The sequence below is a fragment of the Equus przewalskii genome, chromosome 5 (genome assembly GCF_037783145.1).
Source record: "Equus przewalskii isolate Varuska chromosome 5, EquPr2, whole genome shotgun sequence".
Taxonomy (NCBI): domain Eukaryota; kingdom Metazoa; phylum Chordata; class Mammalia; order Perissodactyla; family Equidae; genus Equus; species Equus przewalskii.
Genome location: NC_091835.1, coordinates 30,111,057 through 30,122,797, shown reverse-complemented (window position 1 = coordinate 30,122,797; position 11,741 = coordinate 30,111,057). Strand labels below are relative to the sequence as shown.

General features: G+C 41.7%; 1 protein-coding gene and 1 pseudogene across 5 annotated transcripts in view; one reads left to right on the top strand and one right to left on the bottom strand.

Moving 5' to 3' along the window:
- The first annotated feature begins 5,969 nt into the window (after window positions 1-5,969).
- Window positions 5,970-11,741, top strand: part of ADIPOR2 (adiponectin receptor 2) — a 125,938-nt gene continuing 120,166 nt past the window's right edge. Inside the window, exon 1 of one of the 5 annotated variants that reach the window (XM_070620356.1) lies at window positions 5,970-6,344. The gene's annotated coding sequence lies outside the window, so the exon portion shown is untranslated. Of the gene's footprint in view, window positions 6,345-6,424; window positions 7,030-10,185; window positions 10,350-10,512; window positions 10,677-11,741 lie in introns of those variants that run through there. The other 4 variants (XM_070620360.1, XM_070620359.1, XM_070620362.1 and 1 more) reach the window with 4 other exon arrangements.
- Window positions 9,505-11,157, bottom strand: LOC103560837 (protein SDA1 homolog; annotated as a pseudogene).

Sequence of the window (11,741 nt, the reverse complement as noted above, 5' to 3'; positions counted from 1 at the left end):
AGGGTGTGGAAACAACCTAAGTGTCCACTGATGGATGAATGGATCAAGGAAATGTGGTGCATATACACACAATGAAATATTATTCAGTCATGAAAACAAGAAAATCCTGACGTTTGCTGCAACATGGATAAACCTGGAGGGCATTACGCTAAGTGAAATAAGGCAGACAGAGAAAGACAGATGCTGCACAGTATCACTTACATGTGGAGTCTCAAAAAAATATGTTGAACTTATAGACTATAAAGTAGAAACACAGAGTAGAAAAGAGGTTGCCAGGGGCTGGGAGGTGGGGGAAGTGAGGAAGGTGGGTAAAAGGATAGAAGCTTTCAGTTATAAGATGAATAAGGTCTGAGGATCTAAGGTATAACAAGGTGACTATAGTTGATAATGCTATCATATAACTGAAACTTGCTAAGAGAGTAAAACTTTAATGTTCTCACCAAAAGAAAAAAAAAAGGTAAATCCATGTGGTGATGGAGGCGTTGATTAGTTTGATGAGGGGAACCCTTTCACAATGTATATGTATATCAAATCACCATGTCGTAAACTGTTAACATTTTACAATTTTATTTGCCCATTTTATACCAATAAAGCTGAAAAAAAAACCCCTCACTTGAACTGTGCACAAAAACTTGGTGCATTTTATTGTATGTATACTTCAATAAAGCTGATTTTTATAAACTAGAAAAAATGTTCAGAGAAGACTCTAATACACATCCATGTACACATGACCCAGGATTATTAATAAATGTTAAACATTTTGTCATTTACTTTATCTTTTTTCATATAGAAGAAATGAAATATTACTGATAAAGATAAAGCCTTCTTAGTTCCCAGACCTATATTCCACCTCTTCCCACTGGCAAGCACATTCATAAAGTTGGGTCCATTTGAAAAATGTATTAACAGACATCTTCATTTTATTGATGAAGATATCAAAGCTTAAACAAGAACTAATACATAGGCCATAGTTAAACAATGAGTCAGTTAGCAGCACAGCTGGTAATCATGTTCTCAGGCTTATACCCATTCTGCAGGGCTATATTACCTAACCTGTGTTTGAGGAGCTACTAATGTAACTTATGTAATTATGAGAATGTTTATACTGTTCTTCATCTTCAGTTTGAAACGTGATTACAACATGGCACAAATGGGAATTTAGCGTGCCATGATATTCCTCTCAGTTTACAAAATGGACACCTAGAAACTTTCAAATCCAAGATTAATGTGATTTTTATTAATACGGTCATGTTCCCCACTCCATCCAAAAGTAGAATGTTCCTATGAAACTTTTCCTAAGCCCAAATGGCGTAAAGCTAGAAGCAATTACCATTAATTTACGTGGGAAAAATTTTCAAGTGTTCTCAGACCCAAAAAATCACCTACCAAATCACACCAAATAACCCATAAAGCCTAAAATAACACTAACATATAGTAAAAGCAGGAATTGTATGATAAATACACAACCTGTATGAAGTAGAAATAATATCTCTACAGTGTAGTTTCACTTAGCAGAATCCGGAAGACAGTGAGCACACTGAAAGGCTGAGAGGTGGTGGTAATGATGGTGTGTGAAGCTTGGGGTAGCGCGAGGTCCAGGAGACAGGGATGGAGAGGAAAAGGGTCATCTATTAACATCTCACCATCGTCTGAATCCACGAGGCCAGGCAGGTGGCTAATGTCGACGCTTTCTTCCATATCTGCCTGCCTGGATGTGGAAGGTCGGGATTCATCTCTGCTGTGACTGATAGGGTTCATGTGGCTGGCTTGAAATATGACAGTATGCTTGACCGCTTACCCTCTGTAACAGCTCTCTGTGAAACAAATGCTGAATGCTATTTTCACTTTTTGCCTTTTTTCATAAAAGCAAAAATCTTCTTCAGATTTGTTTCAGTTAGTGAAAACAGGTACTAATATAGGTCTTTCCTAAAAGTGAAGTGGTGCAAAGTAAACTTTTGGATAGCAGGAGCAAGCTGTATAGCTACAGTCATGCGTTGTTCTGAAAAACGTGTCCTTATGCGATTTTGTGTTTGTGTGAATGTCGTAGAGTGCACTTACACACACCTAGATGGTATAGCCTACTACACACCTAGGCTATACGGTACTAGTCTCATGGGATCACCATCGTATATGCAGTCCCTCATCCATCAAAACGTTGGTATGTGGCACATGACTATTTGATATCAGTTTAATTGCAATTAAGTGAGAATACAGGTATTTACATATTTCTCTCTAATTTTGCCATATAGATTACTAGATTATGTTTAAAGCAACAACCACTGAATCTCAACGCTTCAAAGTCCAATTAGCTGGCTGCATCTATTTGTTTTACAACGAAGGCGTTCAGAACATGCCACCCCAAAATATGCCGCTTTGGCATATTGATTATTTTGAGCTGAGGGCACTAAGAAACAGCAGGTGCAGGAAGGGCTCTCTGCCCTCTCCCTTTCTACCTAAAAGCAGGTCAAAATTTCCCCTGAGAAAGGTGCCCTCCCTGTATCTTTCTGCACCCTTCCTGTACTCTTCCTGGAAGAGAACTTTTTTTTCCTACCAGTTTTATTGATCTAATTGATATTTAAGATTGCATAAGTTTCAGATGTACAACATAATGATTTGATATATGTACGTACTGCAAAATGATCACCACAATGGGTCTAGTTAACGTCCATCACTGAGAAGAACATTATTAGTATGGTCAGAGACTGGAAGTCGAACAAACAAACCTACTAAAGTAACCCTCATCTTCCATTTGTTTCCCCGTGTATTTCCTAGTCATTGTTCCACAACTAGTCCAAGCCCCTTTGTCTTGTTGCATCCCCACAATTTGTCACTCTTTATGTAAAAAGGTATATAGGCTTTCAGGTCTAATGGCTTCTTTGGGTCTTCATTTTCCTTCTGAAGACTCCTGTGTACACACAAAAATATTAAATACATTTGTATGCTTTCCTCCAGTTGATCTGTCTTATGTCATTTTAATTCTTAGGCCAGCCACAGCACCTAAGATAGCAGAAGGAAGTTTTTCCTCTCCTACAACACGTATATGAGCCAATCACAGGGACTGATTTGACATTTCTTGCTCTTTGTTTTGATTTATCTTTTTTATGGTCCATCTCCCATATTGTTCAGATTTTTTTCTCAGTTCTAATGTTTATATTTCAAAAGCTCATAGATACTGGGGGAGAAAAGACGAGTCTAGGCTGGTTTTAAGCATTTTGTAATAATAAAGCTAATTTCCCTTTGTAATTTTTTTTTGAAAAGCCACACAGTTCTTGCAAAGAAGACTACTAATTTTAGTTTTCACTAGCAGAATAATTTGTCTTTTTTTCCTTCTTAAAAATAGCAATCGTGGGGCTGGCCCCGTGGCCAAGTGGTTAAGTTCACGTGCTCTGCTTCGGTGGCCCAGGGTTTCGCCAGTTCAGATCCTGGGCGTGGACATGGCACCACTTGTCAAGCCATGCTGAGGTGGCGTCCCATACAACCAGCAGGACCACAACTACAATATACAACTATGTACTAGGAGGCTTTGGGGGGGGGGGAGGGGAGAGAAGGAGAAGAAGAAGAAGAGGAAGAAAAGATTGGCAACAGATGTTAGCTCAGGGCCAATCTTTAAAAAAAAATAGCAATTTTTCTCATTAGAAAAATAATGAAATAATTTCTCTTTTCTTTATAGGAGAAGCAAGAAAAACCAGTTGCAAACTCAAGTTTAAATTCACAATAAGGTCTAGAGTATTTTTTTACCCTTTAGAATTTGAAAGCTGCACTCGATTTTCTTGTCACTTTAGATAAATCTTTAATTCTTATTGGTGATTGACTTGCATATCACAAGAGAGGCTAAGTCTGTTCTCAGAGCAAGCCCAATATTATCATTTCAGCAACATATTGTAGTGTCACTGAAGTCTCATTCTGGGATGGCCACAACTGTATCAGGAATGTTACTCACCCAGCAATGCGTTCTTCTTGTCAACAACATCTGATAATTGTAGAGATGACTACATCAGACTAGCTGTGCCCCAAGGCACTGTTGTGTCACTGATGACAAGTGTGGGGAGTAGGGCTGGAAGGGACTCTTCCTGGTGCTGCAGAAGGTGAAGGACTCCACCCTCCTGTGGAGAAGTGTGACACAATAAGAATGTAGACAGCAGAGACTCTAAACATCCGAAGCTGACACTGGAGGACACACAATTTTACTGAAGTGCTCTTGGTTTTTGGACAGATAGTCAGAAGACCTATATAAACATTAGTAGCTGAAGTATAGTAGAAGAGAGGACTGAGAAATCCTTGGAACATTCAGTGGTGACATTTAGGTAACAGATAGAGTGAAGCCAGCCAACGAGGTGGGTGGGACTCAGGGGAGTGTCCCTCAGGTCAGGGATGGTGGAAACTTCCTCATTAGCACAGAACGTGTGAGCATTTTGAGGAAATGATGTGGTTTGTTTCATCATTGTGAGCAACAGGAATTGGCAGTAGTGATCTGAGAATGGTATCAATGTGACAGAGAATCGAGAGGTAAAATCTTGGTGGGAAAATGATAAAGCTCTTTATCACATGTTTTAGCACACAATGAACTGTTTCAGAGGAAACTTCTTAAAACACTTTGTCTTGTCAAAGCAAAATCAGTAACAGAGAAGGATGCAGAAAACCTTTGAGATCTTTGAAGAATCTCTTTTTTAATTGTTTTATTTATACAGCTCTGTCACCTTTAGTAGATTTCTTATTAAGCCTGAGGCTCTATTCTTCTCATCTTTGCCCCATGTGAGTTGCCATACTGGGTCAAATTTGCAATCTGTATTCTGCTTCTGATGCGCTGTGGAAGTGTGTGATTGTCTTCCTTAATTTCAATCTCAAAAGCTTTATGTCTTTAGTTGGAAAAAAATAGAAGTCATTGTAGCTATGTCTTTCACAAATTATGTAAACTTAAAAAAGATCCTTTCTATTTTCAACGTAAACCACTCCCTGAAGGGAATTAGTTCTCTAAATTTAGTCCTTATTATTTTATTTATACTAATTTTATCTCTTTCAAGCTTGAGTGGCCTTAGCTCTAAAATACTAATATTAAAACCATCTTATTCATGTTCTTTATGATTTTAATAACTTTAATCACTTCTTAGAATTTACATTACAGCTAGAGAGTTTTCTATTTTTTTGTTGTTGTTTGTTTTTCCTCATCTGTCAGATTCTAGGCTTTTTGATATGAGATCTATGAAGATTTTCCAGCATCCTTTGTTTTCACTTGCTGTGGTCTGAGGGAAGGAATAACAAGCCACGGGCACAGGCGTTCTTGAAAGCTTATGGATTTATTTTAATCAATAACAAGGTTTTGACAGTTAGGGCAATTACCTCCTTCAGAGTGTGATGAATTCCTCTTAGAACTGAATGTGAAGAAAACATTTTTCTACGCCAACCAACTCCTATACTTCCTTTTCACATAGAATAAGTATCTAACCAAACTGTTCTTGGTTTTTAAGAAGTTAGAGCTCAGCTGAAACTTCACATGTAGAACAGCACTCATTCTTGGTAAATGGACACAGAATTCTACGCTGAAATAGTTTCTGATCTGCCACTACATTGAAAACACGTTAAAAATCGTTCTGAATTGCATATATTTTAAGAGTGGGCTCACATTTGTTTTTTCCAAGTAGTGGGGCATAGGCCATAATACCTTAATAAGGTAATAAAAGGCAAACGCTATTGTTTTGGGCAACAGTTGGCTAATGCTAACTCCTCGGATTTATTTCCGAAGCTTTCAAAGACGATGCCTAGCAATATATTACCCGTTGGCAGAAACACACGATCCACCCTAAATCTCTAAATTTTGGCTTCGGCCCAAGGTGTGTAATCCGTAGCCATAGAGACTCAGAAGAGCGTCCATGAGCCTGGGCTGCCCCTGCCTCTTCTGATTTAAGCTGCTTCCCTTTTCGGTGAGAGGTAAAAACGAGCAGGATTTATGCGAGTGGCCGTGGAGCGCGCGCGCTCAGTTTCCCGACGCTCCAAACTGCTTTCGTTGAGAGCCTGGCTGAACCACAACTCCCGGGACGCACCCGGGTTCTACAGCGCTGAGGGGCAACTTCCGTCTTTGGCTAGCGCGGCTGCGCACCAGGCCTGGCCTTATTGGTTCGAAGTGCCTCGTGCGATAAGCGTCACGGCGGCGTGCGGCCGTAGGGGCGGGAAGACGCGGCGGCAGTGGCGGCGGCGGTCGCGGCGGCGCGAGCACGGTTCCAGACGCGGCGTCGCGGCGGCGGCGCACCGAGTTGGGTCCCCTCCCTCCTCCGCTCCCCCCTCCTCCCCTTCCCCTCCGCCTGGTTCCCGCGGACTCTGGGACGAGCGGCGCGGCGGCGACGAGCTGGGTGAGGGTCTCAGGAGCCGGAGCGCCATTTCCTGGGGGAAGGGGGCAGAGCCCGCGGTCGGCGGGGAGGCGAGGGCTGGGGGGCGAGTGTCCGGCGCGGGCCCGGGGCCGCCCTCGCCCCAGCCCTCCGCTAAACCCCCCGCGCTGACCCGCCGCCTCGCAGCCCGGACGACCGCCGGGGGCCTGGATGCCTCTCCTGCAGCCGCTGTCACTGGAGCCTGGCGCCCCCGGCCGCCCGCTGCCCGCCCGCGTCCGGGGCCCCTGCTCGCCTCGCGGGCGCTGCCGTCCTCGCTGCCGGCGAGCCTGCCCTGGGCTGCGCGTCCCGTCCCTCCCGTCGCTCGGGGGTCCTCGCGGAGGCGCGGCGGTCCCGGCGGAGGCAGGCCCGCTCCTTCCTCGCGGCGCGTCGGGCGGCCGGCTGGGGGTGGCTCCTTGGGTCCTGATTGCCGAGCCCCGTTTTGCTTTTCGTCGTCGGCGTTTGCTTCTTTTAAAACTGCAGATAAGAGGGTTTAAGTGAGTTCTAGAGGACTATGACAGAATTTGGATTGGAAACCGATTGGTACTTTTTTCCTGCTCCTGGCTTTTGAAGTGATTTAAACGTTCGCCCTTTGGAATTTGACAACTTCATGAGATGGCCCAACAGTGAATTGTAGTAGAAAGATTTAAATCTCCAACTGGGATCTTAGTGGGTATGGTGACTTCATTGCAGGTTGTTGACATCTTTTTAGTAAAGTGGTCTTTTAATCTTATTTTTAAACTCGATTTCTCAGCCTTATGTTATTCACATTCTTCCAAAAACAGTCCTTACCCCTTCCTCCAAAGAAACCATTTAAAATTCCCGAGAAATCTGTCATAGCATTTAAAATCATTTGATCGCAAAACTCTTCCCAATGAAGTGTTAAAAATAATTTCTTTTAATCCAAAGCTTTGTTTTTGGAGGGAGATCATCAAGTTTGTCAGTTTCGAAGGTTCAGGTGCCCTCATATCAAAGGCCACTTTTGTGTCTCCTTTCACCACCCTCTGACTCTTATTTTGTTAGAATTTCATAGATTTTTCATTTCATCAAAGTGATAATTTTCATTCTTAATTTTTACTTTATAGAAATTTCATTTGAAATGCTGTTAGTTCATAGATGTTTTCATCCTTTCTCACAGATTTGTCAGAGTGCGGACTGAAGATCTGTAGCTAAAATCATTTCATCAGTAGTTGAGACTTGCACATGTGGTGGCAGCTGCTTGGTGGTGAATTATTATGAAATCTGAGAAAATTTCAAATTGATTTAAATATGAAAGATGTATTTCTTTTAGCTTCTATCTGTAACTGCCTACCCAACAGTATATGTTCTTATGTAGGCTTTAGGCTACTTGGCAAATTTTTTCTTCTTACTGGGGCAGTAGGACGTAGGGGAGGATTTCCAGAGCTTAAAAGTACTCTCGTATGTGTTTTTCTATCCCTAGACTCAGGGCTTTCTTTGGTATAAATCACATTTTATTTTCCATAGTGAAAATAATTTTGTCTTATTCTTTATTTCAAGGGTCAGCAAACTTTACAGCTTGCAAGCCAAGTCCTGCCAAGCTGCCTGTTTGTGTAAATTAAATTTTTACTGGGGCATAGCCATATGCCTGTGTCTAGGTATTGTCTGTGGTGGTTTTGGCAGTGCAGCAGTAGAGTTGAGTAGTTGGGACAGAGACCCATATGGCCTACAAAGCCGAAAATATTTACTGTCTGGCCCTTAATAGAAAAAGTTTGCTGACTCCTACTTTATTTTGTTAAAAATGATGCATATTCAGTGTAGAAAATTAAAATGAGTCAGAGAAGTATAAAGGAGAAAATAACAATTATACAGAATCACACCACTCAGAGGCATTTGTTTTTGTGTTATCATATAGAATCTGTTAGTGATTGTTTTTATATAAATGGGCTTACATTGTTAATTGTTGGTTTGTAATCTGCTTTAAAAAAATCTCAGGTTATTTTTGACTATTGAATACATTTGCATTTTCTGCAACAAAGATTTCACTAGAAAGCGGCTTGATGAGCCAGGTTTTCCTGATTTGTCTTACCTGTCAAAATTTTAAAAGTCAGGAATAATAGATGCTTTATGATGATGATGATGTGGTGGTGATGGTGGTGAACACCATTTATTGAGCACTTACTGTGTACCAGATAGTTGTCTAATACTTTACATGTATTAAGTCATTTAATACCTGCAGCAGCTCTGTGGGTACACATGCTGTTATTCCTATTTACAGATGAGGAAACTGAGGCACAGAGAAATGAACTGCCCAGGTTTATCAGCTAGTTAATGGTGGAGCTGGGATTTGAATTCATGCAGTCTGGTTTTGGGACCCAGGCTCCCAGTGTCCTGCAGAGCCTCTCCTTAAAGTACTGCTCAGTGTGGACAGTCCAGAGGCATATAATGTACAAATTCCTGCTTATGCTCTTCTTTCCAGTTTCACTCTTTGTAGAAAACCACTGTTAACAGTTTGATATAGAGCTCTTTTTTTTTTTTTTTTAAGATTAGCCCTGAGCTGACATCTGTTGCCAGTCTCTCTTTTTTTTTCCTTCTTCTCAAAGGCCCCCAGTACATAGTTGTATATTCTAGTTGTAGGTACTTCTGGCTCTGCTATGTGGGAAGCCGCCTCAGCACGGCTTGATGAGCGGTGCTATGTCCACGCCCAGGATCCGAACCGGTGAACCCTGGGCTGGTGAAGCAGAGCGCGTCAACTTAATGGCTCGGCCGGCCCCTAGAGCCCATTTTGTCTACGTATGCATACATTTATTTAGAAATCTGTCCACCCATGCAGGTTTTTAAAAAAAGTTAATAGTGTTTATTTTTTAGATTTATAGAAATTTGTGTGGCTAGTACAGAAAGTTCCCATATCACCCATCCTCCATTTTCCCTTATTAACAACATCTTGCATTAATGTGACATATTTATTAACAATTGAGGAAGCAGTATTGGTACAGTGTTATTAATTAAAATCTATAGTTTATGTTAGGGCTCATTTTTTGTGTTGCAGAGTTGTGTTTTTAAAAAGCAGGAGCAAACCAGTCGTTCAGCAGTGCGCTTTCTTGGGTGGTTTTCAAAATACAGTGCTTCTGGACTTTTTAATGAAAATAAACATTCTTGAATGACTAATTTTCATATTCATGATACGAATTTAGCATTCTCCTTGGAATGGAAAACTTGGTTGGAAGTTACCTCATTCTTTTTCTCTTTTTCAAAAGTTTATCTTTTAACACCAGCTGCTTTTCTCTAAAGGAATGCTTATTTTTTCACTGGACGTTCTGGCTGCTCCAGGAAGCTGTTTAGCTTCTTGGAGATTTCTTGCTGTTCTTCATTATAAGAGTGGTGCACGTCAGCATCCTCCGCCTCACTGGCACTGGTACTTCCCTGCCCATCTTTATCATTCTCAGCATTCTCTTCCTCTTTCTCAACTTTAGGAGAACTTCTGTTCCTGGAGTGTAATCTGTAGCATCTAATTGTCCACATTCTTGCACTCTTGGTTTTATTGAGGCCTCTGTAGTCTTACGCCAGAATTTCTTCTGCACTATCTTGAGGAGTCACTGTTTGGAAGAAGTGAATCAAAGTTCTAGCAGACATCATTGCATTCTTGTCTTTGTGTGTTTTATACTGGGCGGGTCTTGAGGAAGTTCTTCAGTCATTGAGCTCTTGTGTCTTTCGTAGCATTGATTCCTACTGTCATGACTTCCTCAGAGTTCTTGTCCATAACGAGATGGGTGGCCAAAGTTATGAGCAGTGACTGAATGCGCATGACTGGCATGATCTCTGGGATGTTTGTGTGGCAAACAGAAGGATCTTGTTACTTTTCTTTGGTGCTACTGCAGTAACCTTTGCACAGAGGGATGGAAGTTTAGAAAGCTCATGAATTCCTACCAATCTGGAGATAAGGTTCGTGAGCATCATCTTCAATTCAAGCATCTCCTTAGAGGTCTTTAGCCGCTTTAGTAGTTTTTCTGCAAAATCTTGGGGATCATGAATCAGGTGGGTATATGAAAAGTTAAACATCTCCAGTTTTTTCTTTTGTTTCTGTAGCACTTTCATAACCTTTTCAACCTTTTTTTGTATTTGGAGCCTCTCTTCCCCGTGGCATACTGCACTAGCGTTCTGAGTCGCTGTCCTGTTTCTCTTGTTCTTCTCTCCCTAGGAAGAATGTCAAGGCAGCAGTTAATATCTTGGTGACCTTAGAGAAGCATGCAGTTGTGATAACATCGACAGTCTTGGCATCATTTCAGATGTTTCTTCTGTAGTGTTCAGGCATCCCTTCCGAAGAAATCTTGGCTGCAGTTGCATTGCTGTCTGTTAATATGTGTACGTGAAATTCTACGATAGTATATTCACTCTGTTCTTCTAGTTTGCATTTTTATTCTCATCAGTCACAGAATGAGTATATAAATCTCAGAAGCTTATATGGCATAGAAGTTCAGAGAAGAGCTCTAGCAAACCTTATGGATCGATGAGATTCTTCTGAGATGAGAGCTTCCCAGTGTCACAGTGTTGTTGGAAGGTCTGCGTTCCACACAGCGTAGTTGTGGGAGGGCCGATCTTTCAGCTCTTGAGGAAAGTCATCTAGATGCTCTGGGTAGCGGTGACCGATCTGTGCCATAAATATCACCAGCTTGCCAGTTTTTTGCTAGGTTTATTTGGTTGCAATTTGAAAATCTCCATATTGAATTTATAGTGGATATTTTACGGCTGTAGTAGCTCCTCAGTATAAGTCAGAGGGTCCACTTTATTAATTCTGTGACTGCTGCAGGTTGCTGGGCAGCTAGTGTTTGTTTCTGCTGGACATACTGCCTGCTGACTGGCTCTCAGAAAACCCATACCACTGACACCAGCCAACCCTTCTCAGCTGTTGCTTGGAATCATGCTTCCGGGTGTGACTGGAAACAGCACTTGGGAGCTCCACAGGTGGCTCCATCTTGGCTTGTAGTAGTGAGCTTTAAAAATTACTACGCGTGGGGGCTGGCCCCGTGGCCGAGTGGTTAAGTTCGCGCGCTCCGCTGCAGGCGGCCCGGTGTTTCGTTGGTTCGAATCCTGGGCGCAGATATGGCGCTGCTCATCAAACCACGCTGAGGCAGCGTCCCACATACCACAACTAGAAGAACCCACAATGAGAAATATACAACTATGTACTGGGGGGCTTTGGGGAGAAAAAGGAAAAAATAAAATCTTTAAAAAAAAAAAGCTGTACCTAAAAAAAAAAAAAAATTACTATGCATGGATAGCTTTCCAGGTCAATACATCTGCATCTACTCTGTTCTTTTAAATAGTTCTTTAGTATTTTATTGAGTGGGTGTGTCATAATTTATTAGTGTTCCTGTTGCTGGATATTTAGGTTTAAATTTCTTGTATTTTGTACATAGGTGTAGTCTG